Source organism: Pseudophryne corroboree, chromosome 6, assembly GCF_028390025.1.
Source record: "Pseudophryne corroboree isolate aPseCor3 chromosome 6, aPseCor3.hap2, whole genome shotgun sequence".
Lineage (NCBI taxonomy): Eukaryota > Metazoa > Chordata > Amphibia > Anura > Myobatrachidae > Pseudophryne > Pseudophryne corroboree.
In genome coordinates, this window is record NC_086449.1 from 352,354,896 (window position 1) to 352,370,785 (window position 15,890).

Sequence of the window (15,890 nt, forward strand, 5' to 3'; positions counted from 1 at the left end):
CAGGCAGTCCATAATTGTATACTAGTATCCATCTCCATTGTTTACCTGAGGTGCCTTTTAGTTGTGCCTATTAAAATATGGAGAACAAAAATGTTGAGGTTCCAAAATTAGGGAAAGATCAAGATCCACTTCCACCTCGTGCTGAAGCTGCTGCCACTAGTCATGGCCGAGACGATGAAATGCCAGCAACGTCGTCTGCCAAGGCCGATGCCCAATGTCATAGTACAGAGCATGTCAAATCCAAAACACCAAATATCAGAAAAAAAAGGACTCCAAAACCTAAAATAAAATTGTCGGAGGAGAAGCGTAAACTTGCCAATATGCCATTTACCACACGGAGTGGCAAGGAACGGCTGAGGCCCTGGCCTATGTTCATGGCTAGTGGTTCAGCTTCACATGAGGATGGAAGCACTCAGCCTCTCGCTAGAAAAATGAAAAGACTCAAGCTGGCAAAAGCAGCACAGCAAAGAACTGTGCATTCTTCGAAATCCCAAATCCACAAGGAGAGTCCAATTGTGTCGGTTGCGATGCCTGACCTTCCCAACACTGGACGTGAAGAGCATGCGCCTTCCACCATTTGCACGCCCCCTGCAAGTGCTGGAAGGAGCACCCGCAGTCCAGTTCCTGATAGTCAGATTGAAGATGTCAGTGTTGAAGTACACCAGGATGAGGAGGATATGGGTGTTGCTGGCGCTGGGGAGGAAATTGACCAGGAGGATTCTGATGGTGAGGTGGTTTGTTTAAGTCAGGCACCCGGGGAGACACCTGTTGTCCGTGGGAGGAATATGGCCGTTGACATGCCAGGTGAAAATACCAAAAAAATCAGCTCTTCGGTGTGGAGGTATTTCACCAGAAATGCGGACAACAGGTGTCAAGCCGTGTGTTCCCTTTGTCAAGCTGTAATAAGTAGGGGTAAGGACGTTAACCACCTCGGAACATCCTCCCTTATACGTCACCTGCAGCGCATTCATAATAAGTCAGTGACAAGTTCAAAAACTTTGGGTGACAGCGGAAGCAGTCCACTGACCAGTAAATCCCTTCCTCTTGTAACCAAGCTCACGCAAACCACCCCACCAACTCCCTCAGTGTCAATTTCCTCCTTCCCCAGGAATGCCAATAGTCCTGCAGGCCATGTCACTGGCAATTCTGACGAGTCCTCTCCTGCCTGGGATTCCTCCGATGCATCCTTGCGTGTAATGCCTACTGCTGCTGGCGCTGCTGTTGTTGCCGCTGGGAGTCGATGGTCATCCCAGAGGGGAAGTCGTAAGCCCACTTGTACTACTTCCAGTAAGCAATTGACTGTTCAACAGTCCTTTGCGAGGAAGATGAAATATCACAGCAGTCATCCTACTGCAAAGCGGATAACTGAGGCCTTGACAACTATGTTGGTGTTAGACGTGCGTCCGGTATCCGCCGTTAGTTCACAGGGAACTAGACAATTTATTGAGGCAGTGTGCCCCCGTTACCAAATACCATCTAGGTTCCACTTCTCTAGGCAGGCGATACCGAGAATGTACACGGACGTCAGAAAAAGACTCACCAGTGTCCTAAAAAATGCAGTTGTACCCAATGTCCACTTAACCACGGACATGTGGACAAGTGGAGCAGGGCAGGGTCAGGACTATATGACTGTGACAGCCCACTGGGTAGATGTATGGACTCCCGCCGCAAGAACAGCAGCGGCGGCACCAGTAGCAGCATCTCGCAAACGCCAACTCTTTCCTAGGCAGGCTACGCTTTGTATCACCGCTTTCCAGAATACGCACACAGCTGAAAACCTCTTACGGCAACTGAGGAAGATCATCGCGGAATGGCTTACCCCAATTGGACTCTCCTGTGGATTTGTGGCATCGGACAACGCCAGCAATATTGTGTGTGCATTAAATATGGGCAAATTCCAGCACGTCCCATGTTTTGCACATACCTTGAATTTGGTGGTGCAGAATTTTTAAAAAAACGACAGGGGCGTGCAAGAGATGCTGTCGGTGGCCAGAAGAATTGCGGGACACTTTCGGCGTACAGGCACCACGTACAGAAGACTGGAGCACCACCAAAAACTACTGAACCTGCCCTGCCATCATCTGAAGCAAGAAGTGGTAACGAGGTGGAATTCAACCCTCTATATGCTTCAGAGGTTGGAGGAGCAGCAAAAGGCCATTCAAGCCTATACAATTGAGCACGATATAGGAGGTGGAATGCACCTGTCTCAAGTGCAGTGGAGAATGATTTCAACGTTGTGCAAGGTTCTGATGCCCTTTGAACTTGCCACACGTGAAGTCAGTTCAGACACTGCCAGCCTGAGTCAGGTCATTCCCCTCATCAGGCTTTTGCAGAAGAAGCTGGAGGCATTGAAGAAGGAGCTAAAAGGGAGCGATTCCGCTAGGCATGTGGGACTTGTGGATGCAGCCCTTAATTCGCTTAACAAGGATTCACGGGTGGTCAATCTGTTGAAATCAGAGCACTACATTTTGGCCACCGTGCTCGATCCTAGATTTAAAGCCTACCTTGGATCTCTCTTTCCGGCAGACACAAGTCTGCTGGGGTTGAAAGACCTGCTGGTGACAAAATTGTCAAGTCAAGCGGAACGCGACCTGTCAACATCTCCTCCTTCACATTCTCCCGCAACTGGGGGTGCGAGGAAAAGGCTCAGAATTCCGAGCCCACCCGCTGGCGGTGATGCAGGGCAGTCTGGAGCGACTGCTGATGCTGACATCTGGTCCGGACTGAAGGACCTGACAACGATTACGGACATGTCGTCTACTGTCACTGCATATGATTCTCTCAACATTGATAGAATGGTGGAGGATTATATGAGTGACCGCATCCAAGTAGGCACGTCACACAGTCCGTACTTATACTGGCAGGTCCAAACCAACCCGTCATATCAGTCACAGTCGTGTGGCAGACCCTGTCACTGAAATGATGGGTTGGTTAAAGTGTGCATGTCCTGTTTTGTTTATACAACATAAGGGTGGGTGGGAGGGCCCAAGGACAATTCCATCTTGCACCTCTTTTTTCTTTTCTTTTTCTTTGCATCATGTGCTGATTGGGGAGGGTTTTTTGGAAGGGACATCCTGCGTGACACTGCAGTGCCACTCCTAGATGGGCCCGGTGTTTGTGTCGGCCACTAGGGTCGCTAATCTTACTCACACAGTCAGCTACCTCATTGCGCCTCTTTTTTTCTTTGCGTCATGTGCTGTTTGGGGAGGGTTTTTTGGAAGGGACATCCTGCGTGACACTGCAGTGCCACTCCTAGATGGGCCCGGTGTTTGTGTCGGCCACTAGGGTCGCTTATCTTACTCACACAGCTACCTCATTGCGCCTCTTTTTTTCTTTGCGTCATGTGCTGTTTGGGGAGGGTTTTTTGGAAGGGACATCCTGCGTGACACTGCAGTGCCACTCCTAGATGGGCCCGGTGTTTGTGTCGGCCACTAGGGTCGCTAATCTTACTCACACAGCTACCTCATTGCGCCTCTTTTTTTCTTTGCGTCATGTGCTGTTTGGGGAGGGTTTTTTGGAAGGGCCATCCTGCGTGACACTGCAGTGCCACTCCTAGATGGGCCCGGTGTTTGTGTCGGCCACTAGGGTCGCTTATCTTACTCACACAGCGACCTCGGTGCAAATTTTAGGACTAAAAATAATATTGTGAGGTGTGAGGTATTCAGAATAGACTGAAAATGAGTGTAAATTATGGTTTTTGAGGTTAATAATACTTTGGGATCAAAATGACCCCCAAATTCTATGATTTAAGCTGTTTTTTAGTGTTTTTTGAAAAAAACACCCGAATCCAAAACACACCCGAATCCGACAAAAAAAATTCGGTGAGGTTTTGCCAAAACGCGTTCGAACCCAAAACACGGCCGCGGAACCGAACCCAAAACCAAAACACAAAACCCGAAAAATTTCAGGCGCTCATCTCTACTATTTAGCTGCCTCCATTACACAGCTCTTATCACAATATTTTATATCTGAGAACCATTTATGGCAGTTCTCGGTGGTGCATCTCACTGAGCCGCAGGGCTTAAAGTGGTCCTGGAGAGGTGGGGGAACTCATCCCCACTATCACCTGCGCGCCGTAGGTGCGCGCCACAGAAGGGGGTGTGGCCTCACTAAGAAGGGGCGTGGCCACACAATAGTACCCCCAATTAAAAATCAGCTCCATTACACCTAATTACATCACTGTTACTTTAACGTTAATGAAAAAACTGAGCCAGCCTAAAACTACACCTGCAACCTGGGAAGCATGTAACCCAATGCACAGCCAAGATGGGGGTAGGGGACCCCAGCTGGATACATACAGAGCAGTATCACTATATATACACAGCGAGGGGGTCTCACCCCCGGTACTCACAGAAAGATTCCGAACAGCAGTGCAACAACTCCGAGCTCCTGTAGCAGCACCCTCATCGTCCACTGCAGGGGCAAACACAGGATTTGGTAGGATGGGGGGCGTGTGTATGTGATCTATAAATAAAATGCCCCCGCACACACACTGGGACTGCAGACTGTACATACACACGCACACTGGGACTGCAGTCTGCCCCACCACACCATGACTGCAAATTACAAACACACACTGGGACCGCAGACTGTCCCCCCCACACACTCACATAGACACTTAAACTGCAGAATACATTACACACATGCTCACCCCCCCCCCCCCCACACACACACACACACATATACACAATGGGACTGCAAATTACACACACACACACACACATATGCTGGGACTGCAGATAGTACACACACACTCCCCCTCTCCCTCCTTCCCCAGGGACAGCAGCAGCTCACACACATCTGACCTGTGTAATAATGGGAGGCACTGGCAGCTGTGGACTGGAGCCGGAGTTCCTGCCGATAAGTAGTGCAGTGAGTGTCCCCTGCACTGCTTGGAAAATGAAAGGGCTGCACGGAGCTGTACCGCGGCAGCACAGATCACAGTTCAAGCTTGAGGCTTCTCTCACAAATAAATAAACAATAATCGGTGCACTGCGATGGGTCTGCCTGGCAGTCCTCCTGCATCGCAGTGCAATGATTATTGTTTATTTATTTGCTTGTTTGTGAGAGAAGCCTCAAGCTTGAACTGTGAAATGTGCTGTCCACCGGCATCATAGGGATGGGGACAGCCGGAGGCACTGCACTGGAGGGAGGCGGCTATCCGGGGACTGCACACTGCTAGACGCGGGAGAGAGGAGGGAGCACACCTCTGTCAGTGGGACGGAGGAGTAGCAGGGTGCGTCAGTGGGTCCCAGCTGTAGTGAGGTTTGACGTCAGCAGCCGTCAGCCATTCCTGCGGACCTGCTGCTGATCAAAAGAAGAGGCCGCTCTTTGAATCTGATTATGGCGCCGATTGTGCACCAATCACGGCTGGTGGACCGCCAGCCAATGAGAAGATGCCACTAGGCAGCTTCTCATTGGCTGGCGGTGCGCGAGCCATGATTGGCTCACAGGCTCACCCAGTTGGAAAAAAAAAAGCCTTGCTTTCTTTTTATTGGCAGCCGGTCCGCCCATGAGCCAGGATTGGCTGGCGGGTGCTGCAAGCTTCCAAGTGCACTGATCAGACGCTAGTGGTCGGACGGAGGCGGAACTGGTTCCGCCTTTAATTTGAAGTGACGGAACGCAGTTCCGCCCCGTTCCGGCCCACTTTAAGCACTGCTGAGCCGACAGCACTAACTGCACAGTACTGCAGCCCAAAACTGCATTTTGAAAGCCAATGATGTTTACCCAGCCTGGCTGCCTTGAATCCGCTCATAAACTGGGACAATACTAGATATGAGGGCACAATTTTCCTTATAAGTAAAGCAAACATATGCTTTGATTTAGTTGTACCCGAAGCACGAGTCTCCTGACTCTCTCCTATCTCATCCTGTCTCCTCCCATTCTACATCCTATGAGTAAAACACATACAATATAATACGCACAGAAAACCAAAATACACTACAAACACCGACACACATTACTCACACACAAATAAGACAAGGACCAATAAATGCAAGAAAAGATAAGAAAAATAAATAGAATGCAAGTTCTTCTTTCTGAGCAATTGATTGTGGATATCTGCAGGGCACACTCATAGCCAGTGGCAAACGTAGTATTTCTAAAGGGGAGTTTCCTAATGCAATCCACAATCTCCCATTCTGCAGAACATTGGAACAAGTCCAAGAGTATGGGGGTGCGGTAGAAGGACCTAGTAATGACCCTGGGCATTTATATGAACATTGGTCTTTTTATACACTGGATACTGTGTCTCTATGGAATACAGTATTAATAGTTAACACTATAAAATGTGTATAGTATAGACCAGAGATTTTCAACCTTTTACAATTCGCGGCACACTGAACAGGATTTAAATATTGCCAAGGCACACTCAAATATAATGGTGATGCATGGTGCAGTTGCATGTCCTAGGATGTCATGTCGCAGCTTCTCCATAGGTAACGCATGAGCCACATCTGAGAAAGCCAGAAGAGCCCATCACTGCCCAGGCCCAAAATTAGAACTGGCTCTGCAACCGCTAAACCCACCAGTTTTGATCGTTCCAGAGCCTCAGTAGCGGTAAAACACTGACGGGCCTGGCTCTGCTTCTATGGCGGCACACCTGGAGACTGATCAGGGCACACTAGTGTGCCACGGCACAGTGGTTGAAAAACACTGGTATAGACTGTATCAAACATATTTAAATAATTACTCCGAGTTCTCCGGTTTCCTCCCACAACCCCAAAATATACTGGTAGGTTAATTGGTTCCCAACAAAATTTACCCTAGTGAATGTGTCTGTGTGTACATGTGATAGGGAATCTAGATTGTAAGCTCCACTGGGGCAAGGACTGATGTGAATGAGCAAATATTCTCTGTAAAGTGCTATGGAATATGTGTGCGCTATATAAATAACTGGTAAAAAATACATAAATATAAATAAGAGGTAAGTAAAAGGTCAAACATACCATAATAAATACACAATCATAATAGAACAAGTATTGCACTTTCTAAGTACACATTCTCCCACCTCATGGTAGGGCTCCTGTCTCTTCTTCATATTAGCTACTCTCTGGTACAGAGTACTCATTGAAGACTCTGATCCACACACACACAGCAAACTTGGTAGAAGAAGTTGCTACCACAGAGCATGTGCAGCATCTTCAATCTGTCCCTTACACTGCATGATGTGGCGGCAGCTCTATTGATCGTATTATACACTATTGCTATTGTTGTCATAATTTGAGCCACTTGCCAAGAGGAAGGGGGTTTCCTGGCAATCATGCTGTTTTATGATCACTAGCCCCACCAAGTAGTATATGCACTATAGAGGCAGTATGTGTATCTGGCACTATGGGCGAACTTTATGTATCTGGCACTATGGGGACAGTGGGCTTGATTCAGGTTGGGACGCGTCGGGGATGCGACTACATTCTCACTCGGCATTCGCGGGCAGGCCGTGGGAAAAGGGGGGCGGGTTTGGGGTAGCCGCACGACATCACGTGCCTGCTGCCCACTATGATGCGAACGTCTCTGCCTAACTGTCAGGCATAGTCATTTGAGGGGAGGGACGGGGGCAGAGGAGACCGGCGTTGGGAAAAACGGGGGCATGTCGTCCCCGTTTTCCGGGAGTGGCGAGGCCAAGGACTGCGATGGTGTCATAGTTTCCTTGGTGTCACTAACCTCCCTGCGACTGCAAGTCTGAGTAAGGTCATTTATAAATACTGATATTTGAATATTAAATGAGTGTTTTCATTTTTGACTCTGAGGGGTAGTGATAGCTTTCACATCCCATCAGTTAGTAATTGGCTGTATATATTGTAATTTTGAGCTATTGGTTCTAATTGAAGTTGTTATTTGAACATTAACAATTTAAACAGGTAATGCAGAAGTGGAATTGTTGTCAGACAAAACTCCAAGGTAGTTCTGCTTCCTGTTCAGGGAAGATCACACCCAAAGAAGTGCTATAAAAAGTATAAGCTCCAGACACAAACACATATTACTAGAGCAGAGGTAGGCAACACTTGGCACTTGAGGCATATTTGTCTATTCTTCCAGAAGTTGCGAGAAACTCACGATTTTCTTCCTAGTGAGGTGGACAGGATGGGGAGATAATATGGGGAATCTTGGTTCTGTATGGAGGAGGCGGTGCAAAAATGACGCATATCACATCATTTTAGCCATGGGAGGCGTAGCCTAATAATGTTGTGAGCTGGCCCTGCTCCCTAAGCTGTAAGTAGCATCTCCTCTCTGGGCTTCTCCCGGAGTAGAGATAAAGAAAGTTGGTAACAAGTATGACTTGCGCCTATTTTTATTAACACTGACAAAGTCAGTCTCTCTAATAGGAGCTCTCTGCTACTCCCTTCCTCTTGCTCCATCTCCTTCCCTCACAGAGGAGACCTTTTTTGGAAGCTAGACCCTATCTAAACAGAAGAACCCAAGGGTGGTCTGCATACGCCTGGAAGCCTGGGCCTCTGCTGAGTGAACCCTGTCAGAGTCCTGCTCAAAAAAGTCCTCCGGGACTCGGAGCCTGTCACAAGAAGTTTATCTACCATGGGAACAGGTTCTCATAATTAGGAACATCCAGCATTTCCAACATCTGGCTGAGCTTTTGACAGTGTCAATCTGGATTTCCTTACAGACTGGCATGGGCCTCTCAAAAGTGGAGGTTAACATGCGACCCTGTTCACAAAATAAACATGCTACCTTGCTCACAAAATTAATTTACCGCAAATATTTTTGCTTGAGTAAAATGTATCTTACAGAAATGTCGGAATGGTAATGTGGGAATTTTTAACATCAATGTTACTTGTTCTGCTCTTATTGCCTTCATAAATCTGTATCTGCTAGGAAACACTGTGCCCAGGTAATTAGTTAAAATGATTTGGATCAGCTCCAAATTTTAAGTCGCAAAAACATTGCTGTAGTCTGTTTGAGCCCTGGTAGGAAGCGGACATCAAACTCTTGTTGATCACTAGTGGCAATTATGTGGTGCAAGCAAAGTGGTGTGAGCTGCAGGTTTTTGCAGTAGGAACCATAACGCTCACTCTTTTTAGATCTGTTGCCCTAAAGTCTTTAGCTGCTTTGTCTTTACCTTTGTGCTGTGTGCATAGTAATTAAATCATCTTGGCATTCTTCCTCAAAGAATAAATATATTAAATATGTTTCCAGATCATAAGGATTTAGAAGACATTCCTGTGGCATTGGCAACAAAAGGGCAAAATATTTCCAAATTCTTACCAACTAAGTAGATTAAAAAATGAAAGTTGCAATTCAAGTTTAATATCTATATAATAATTGTGTAAGGTCTGTCCCATCTCTCGTATGCATACAACGTCTCTTCGGTGGTTCCTACTGCTAGGGACACACAACAGACCTAGCACCACTGAAAAGGAGGACTCGACTGGCCACCAAGAATGGGGTACGTATGCGAGCAAGGGGGTGGAATAGATCGAGGGATGTATGGGACCTATGGCGGTGGGTATGCGGGTGGAGTATGTGGGGGGGGGAAGTGTAGCGGATGGGACAGAGCAGAGCACAGAGGGTGCGGGATGGAGTTAGGGGACAGGTGACAGGGCAGCGCAGCAGAACAGAATGAGGTGACCCAGCATACGCCAGGTGCCAGGTCCCTGTACTAGTATAGTATTATTGGTTTAGTTAACTAGAACTTGTCAGTGAAACCATGCCAGGACAAGTAAGGACAAATGTAATTTACAAGTTTCAAATGAGGAGAATAGAGGTCAAATAAAATCATATTCAACCTTACTAGCCCTTCAAAGCTATTCAGCTTGATGTGTTCTGTCCCCCTCTCTTATTTCCAGGGAGACATTTATTTGAAAAAAAAAACCCATAAAAATAAAAAATTATATATATATATATATATATATATATATATATCTATATATCAATGCATACAGGGTCCCTGGCACTCCGGTCTTACGTATATCTTGCTCCGGTGCCCTCCCCTCAGATCAGCATCTGTAGATATCTCCTTTCTTATGGGCGGCACTCAGAGACTTGTATCAAACGGATAAGTGAAAAAAAGACCCCACCATTTTATTGGTAACGTTTCGGGGTATAATCCCCTTCCTCAGACAACCAAATAGTGAATAATAGTGACATTTATAACAAAAACTAACCTGTGACCCTCCTGTGCAACCTCCGTGTGTGTCCCATGCTCCCGGCCGCCGTCCCGTAGTTTTTGTTATAAATGTCACTGTTATTCACTATTTGGTTGTCTGAGGAAGGGGATTATACCCCGAAACGTTACCAATAAAACGGCCCGGTGGGGTCTTTTTTTCACTTATCTGTTTGATACAAGTCTCTGAGTGCCGCCCATAAGAAAGGAGATATATATATATATATATATGTCATATCGTAGTATTGTTCAGACTTCAGGAAAAGTTAATCCCACTCAAACAGAACTGTTTGGAAGTTTAGAGAGAGCACATTTGGGATGTTTTAAAAGGCTGTCAAGCCTTTTACGGGCTCAGGAGGAGAGCATTTAGGGTTAATCATCTGTGTATGAACTTTGCCCAAAGAGGAAGTACGGGTTTCATTGCAAAATGATCTAATCAATCTCTGCTATAAAGAATCACAATCATCAAAATAAATGTGAGCAGTTCATGTAGTGTACAAGACACCAGCTTAAGCTCACTTGGTATGATTGCTCAATTAACCACTCTCAGGTTATAGGAAAGACCATCAGTTAATTACTGAGTACATGATGAAGGTTTCTTAGAGTTTTTAGAGAAGACCCTTAAAACAATACTCATAGTAATATTTCACAGTAACATGCCCCCAAAAACATATATGCTATGGGGGACAATGAACATGACTGTTGCCATTCCCAAGACATTTCCTTACTAGGTGCGTTACTAACAATCAACATTCATGTCACTTCTTGTAGGAGAACCATTAATCACTTCTTAATCACTCCATTGGCTTTCACAGTTCGTAATTGGTTCACTTACTATTACTCTTCTGGCACAATCTCCCCTCCCCTCCCAATACCTGTTGGGGTCCCAAAGCCTCTGTATTTGGTCATTTTCTTTTCTCACTCTAAACCTTTGCTTTGGGGGGAACTAAGTAATCCCTCATTCAGCTTTCAGTTCCACTACTATGCTGAGGACCTTGAAATCTACCTCTCCTACTCTGATCTCTTCCCTTCTATATGGCTGTTACTGTTAGAATTATTTTTTGTAATACTTGGGTACCAAAGTGAATTTCCAATTTATGAGGAGGGAAGGGGGGGGGGGGGTTGTAGGAGCACATTGAAATAAATATTTGTTTATTTTAACTATGTTACACAGAATTATTAGATGAAACTGAAAACAAAATACACTCTCTGCCATGATCTTCCCATAGCAAGTATTAGGCATTCAGTTCAGCTTAAAGAATTGGGGCAATAATGATGTATCCATAGCTCACAAGAAGATTCGTTTCAACTTAGGTCTAATAAAAACTGGGTGTTTTAACTCAGATTCAAGTTACACAGGATCTGTCAATGGTGATAAAAAGGGAACATCTCTATGGCATCCTCCTATTCAGGATTATAAAATAGTTGAGAATCTGCACAAATTGATTCAAAGGTGCTGCTAAAAACCGTATCTCTAAGTGCACACACCCCTTTACACTCACATTATACAATAGGAAGAAGTTAAAGAAGATACAGGCTTAAAGCGCTCCAATAAAAAGCCCAAGTTTACACACAAAACACCCAGTGGGTAAATAAAAAAAGGATAATACCGTAATTTAGGTATCTCACATATACAGACACTTTTCAAGACAATCAAAATCCAGCGTTGGTTTTTCTGGGGGTTTATATCAAGTAAACCCTTCGCGTATATATGAACCTCATAAAGAGATAAAGCAAAAAAGTGCAATAGTGCAGTTATCCTTTTTAAAACGCTTCTGAGGAAGAACTATGTAAGTCTGAAACGCGTTAAGCGCCTAATCTCCCCGTTTTTACTATCCTGTTGTGACTGCCATCTACACCTGGTGCTGAGTGTCTGTGCTGGATCCCGGTCTCCGAAACCATTATCCTAGGGTGCCATTGTCCATCTGGTGCCTCCCGGACTCTGCTTCCAGTTGCTGTATATGCCAATGAGGAAATTTCTATACGCTATTGTCTCGTCTGTTTGGTGTAAGTGCAATGTAAAAATAAACCTGTATGTTTTAAAAAGGATAACTGCACTATTGCACTTTTTTGCTTTATCTCTTTATGAGGTTCATATATATGCGAAGGGTTTACTTGATATAAACCCCCAGAAAAACCAACGCTGGATTTTGATTGTCTTGAAAAGTGTCTGTATATGAGATATACCTAAATTATGGTATTAACCTTTTTTTATTTACCCACTGGGTGTTTTGTGTGTAAACTTGGGCATTTTATTGGAGCGCTTTAAGCCTGTATCTTCTTTATCTTCATCCTCCTATTCAGGGAAATCCTTGATGACATCACAGGGTTTTGACCAGTATGGAAGAAGCTGCTTGTGCATTGAGCTGTAAACAGCTTACACTATGAACACTGTATGAAGCAATCAGTCACCCAGCAACCAAAAGTAAATCTTCTTGGCCATATTTGGGGAACCTTGGCTTGTCACTGACAGCTTGTTTCCTGATATGCGGCTTGACACACAAACAAGTGTCTGCCACACTGAGTGGAAAGATATCGACATTAGAATAATAGAAGACACAAACGTGCAGACAGTGACTCGTAGTGTTATTCTTTTACATAGTTAACAAATCAACAAATCGGATGAATTAACTTATTTAATTTATAGCTTACATAGTGCACCCAACAACTCTTTACATCAAACATATTTCAGAGGACTGCTTCATTCCAAGTACCAGTGGCACTAGTATTTCAAATAATGAATAAAGGCAGCATGATTGTCCTTTAAATAGCTATGATCAAGGTTGTCACAAGCGAAGTATGGTGATGGAAGGACATGAAATGTAGAGACACCTCTAATTATTACTAACCAGTATAATCATAAACATTCTAAATAACAATTAATATATGTGCTGAAGGGATGCGATTATGTGACCAGCGGGGTTACAATACCGACGCCGGAATCCCGACCCCTGCATATCCCGCCGGTCGGCATGCCGACCAACAGGGCCTATTCCCACTTGTGGGTGTCCACAACACCCATAGAATGGGAATATAACCTGTGGCGAGTGCAGCAAGCTACCCAGCCTGCAAAGGGCTTCGTTGAGCTTGTTCCCCTCCCCCCCCCCCCCCCCCCCCGCCAGCCATCTCACAGCTAGGGTTGCCACCTCATCCCTTTAATTCTGGACACATATTAATTACACAGGTTCCGTGGCTGATTAAAACCAGCTGAAATTGAGTCTATAAGTCAGCCAGCCACAAAACCTGTGTAATTAATGTGTCCAGAATTAAAGGGATGAGGTGGCAACCCTACTCCCAGCTGGGATCCCGGTATCGGTATTGTGACCGGTGGTCACACATACCCGACCCGTGCTGCAACCCTTAGCATAAATATGAAAACCAGGAGATGTAGCCACAGCTGCTACGAAAAAAATAAATGAATGTAAAATACTAAACGATACTAAGGGGGAATACATTACATGCGGTCATTTACAGGAAGTGAAACAGGTTGGTAGCCTTGGGCTTTAACACAAAGACTGTCTCTGGAAAGTAGGGTCAATTGGCACACACCAGTTGGATTTGTGCAAGTAATCTGTGTTTGATACAGGCAGAGCTATTATGTCCTCTACTACCATTTAATGGGGTGCAGAGGCTGTTGCTTCAAAACCTGTTATTTAAATGTTCTGTTCTACTCAGAAAGCCATCTTATGGGGGGGGGGTATTCAATTGTCCATGAAAAATATTTTGGGTGAAAAAATTGAGGTAGCCTCAGGTTTTAACATCCATGGCTATTCAACTGCACTCTCTTTTTTACCTGTCAGCCTTGTTAACATCCATTAAATTAGCGTGTTAATGGGCATTAACATGGGTTTACAGGTGTTAACACACAGGTTTCATGAAAAGTTCACAGGGTTGTGGCACCCATTAATTTGCTAGCTACCGGGAATTTTTTTTGAGACGCTGAGGCTGGTGAAAAAAAATCCCTGTTAACGCCTAGATTCAGGGCTAATTGGATAGCCTCGGGGGATCAATTAGCCTACAGTATTTTACTGCAGTTAATTAAATTCCCCCTATAGTTAAAAGATTTGTCTGGATTTTTTTGTTCTGGAAAGATCCCTGCAGATGCTCAATCTAAGATAGTGTAATTAGCACATATATAAAATATGCTATAATTATTCTAGAGGTCTGTATAATTCATGGTTTATAACATAAAATTAGGTGCAGGACAGGAAAAAAAACTAGAAAAGAAAGCTGCTGAATTTGCACTGCATGACCACAACTGTAAGGCTATATATTGCAGTCAAAAGTACAGTACAAGTACTCAAATCCATTAATGAAGGGAATTAAAATGTACACAGTTTGTTCCTTAATGCCACTTATGACAGAGATTTAGCAAAAATCTTGAGGAAATGAAAGTGGATTATTGGGTCTGAATACTAAGAGGTATACAGTATATATGGGCTAGCGTGAACCACACAATGCACAACAACCAAATAACACAGTTGTATGTGGATGCTTTTCAAAAGAAAGATCTGGTAATCTTGTCATGGTTGCTGGAAAGATGGATGGTGCACATTACAAATAACATCTGGCTAAAATCCTTAAAAAATGGGTTAGAATGAAGTACAGTAAATAGATGTCGATGACTACCCAAATCAGTGGCCACACCTAAATTCCATGGAAAATCTGTGATACAACCGCAAACTTCCTGCTACCACAGCTCCCCAATTAACCTGATCCATCCCCAGTCATTGTTTATGAGGTGTGTGCAAATTTGCTCTATAATAGAGATATACAGAAAATGATTATTGACTGTAATAACTGCCAGATATGACAAAGGGGGATACATACATATTAAGTTATCTTTCAGTTTTTAATCTCCATTACTTTATGGTTTATTATTCTATTTCTTTTTCTTTTTGTTGAAGATTAATATGAAAGTGTAACTTGCAAATAAAAAAAACACTGTCTATAATTTAAAATGGCCAGGCTGTAGGAATATGAAAGAACAGATGGGGGCTGAATATTTTAAGGTACTCCATACCTCATGCAGAGCTGCATGCGCAGCAGCCGCATCTGCGATTCTTCACACTGCTCATGTGTCTGATGCCGTCCAAGTGGAATATTGCATCTTTGTGGATCTGTTGAACTCATATCAACCAAATCTCCACATGAGCGTATATGGGGATAACTGGGTGGAAACGGGGCATTTGTAATTAGCACAAGATTCCAGTGGGCATGGATGTTGGTGTGTAGACAAGAATTGTGGCCTTTTAAGAGGTAAGCGTTCTCATACCTGCCGAAGCTTCAGATAGATCTTTTGCACGCAAGATAGAGCGGGTGTAATTGGTGCTGACAGTGATGTCAACTCTGAAAACAGGTGGCTATTGTCAAGCACGTAATGAATCTGCAGATGCGTTCGCTTTGCCTGTGGCTCTAAATCAGGCCTCTATGCCTATTAGTGATTAAGGTTTCTTTTAATATATTCTACAGAATGAGCCCACTTTCTCAAATATATCAATAAGTAAAATACATTTTAGAATGCTGCTTTAAATTGGTCTCTTAATCCAGATGTTCTCAAACAAGGTCCTCAAGGCACCCCAAAAGTTCGGGTTTTACGTTTATCCATGCTTGGCCACAGATAACTTGATTGGCACATCAGTCAATTTTATTTAACCATCTATTCTGAGCCATTGACATACCTAAAACATGGACCGTTGGGGTTTGTTGAGGACCATGTTTGAGAACCTCTGTCTTAATCATTGTCTCCAGTAATTATAGAATATGTTTATAT

At 44.4% G+C, this 15,890-nt stretch overlaps 1 protein-coding gene across 2 annotated transcripts in view; it reads right to left on the minus strand.

The window, feature by feature from the left end:
• The window catches only part of PSTPIP1 (proline-serine-threonine phosphatase interacting protein 1), a 254,785-nt gene that overhangs the window by 160,027 nt on the left and 78,868 nt on the right, over window positions 1–15,890 (minus strand). The gene's annotated exons all lie outside the window — the stretch shown is intronic.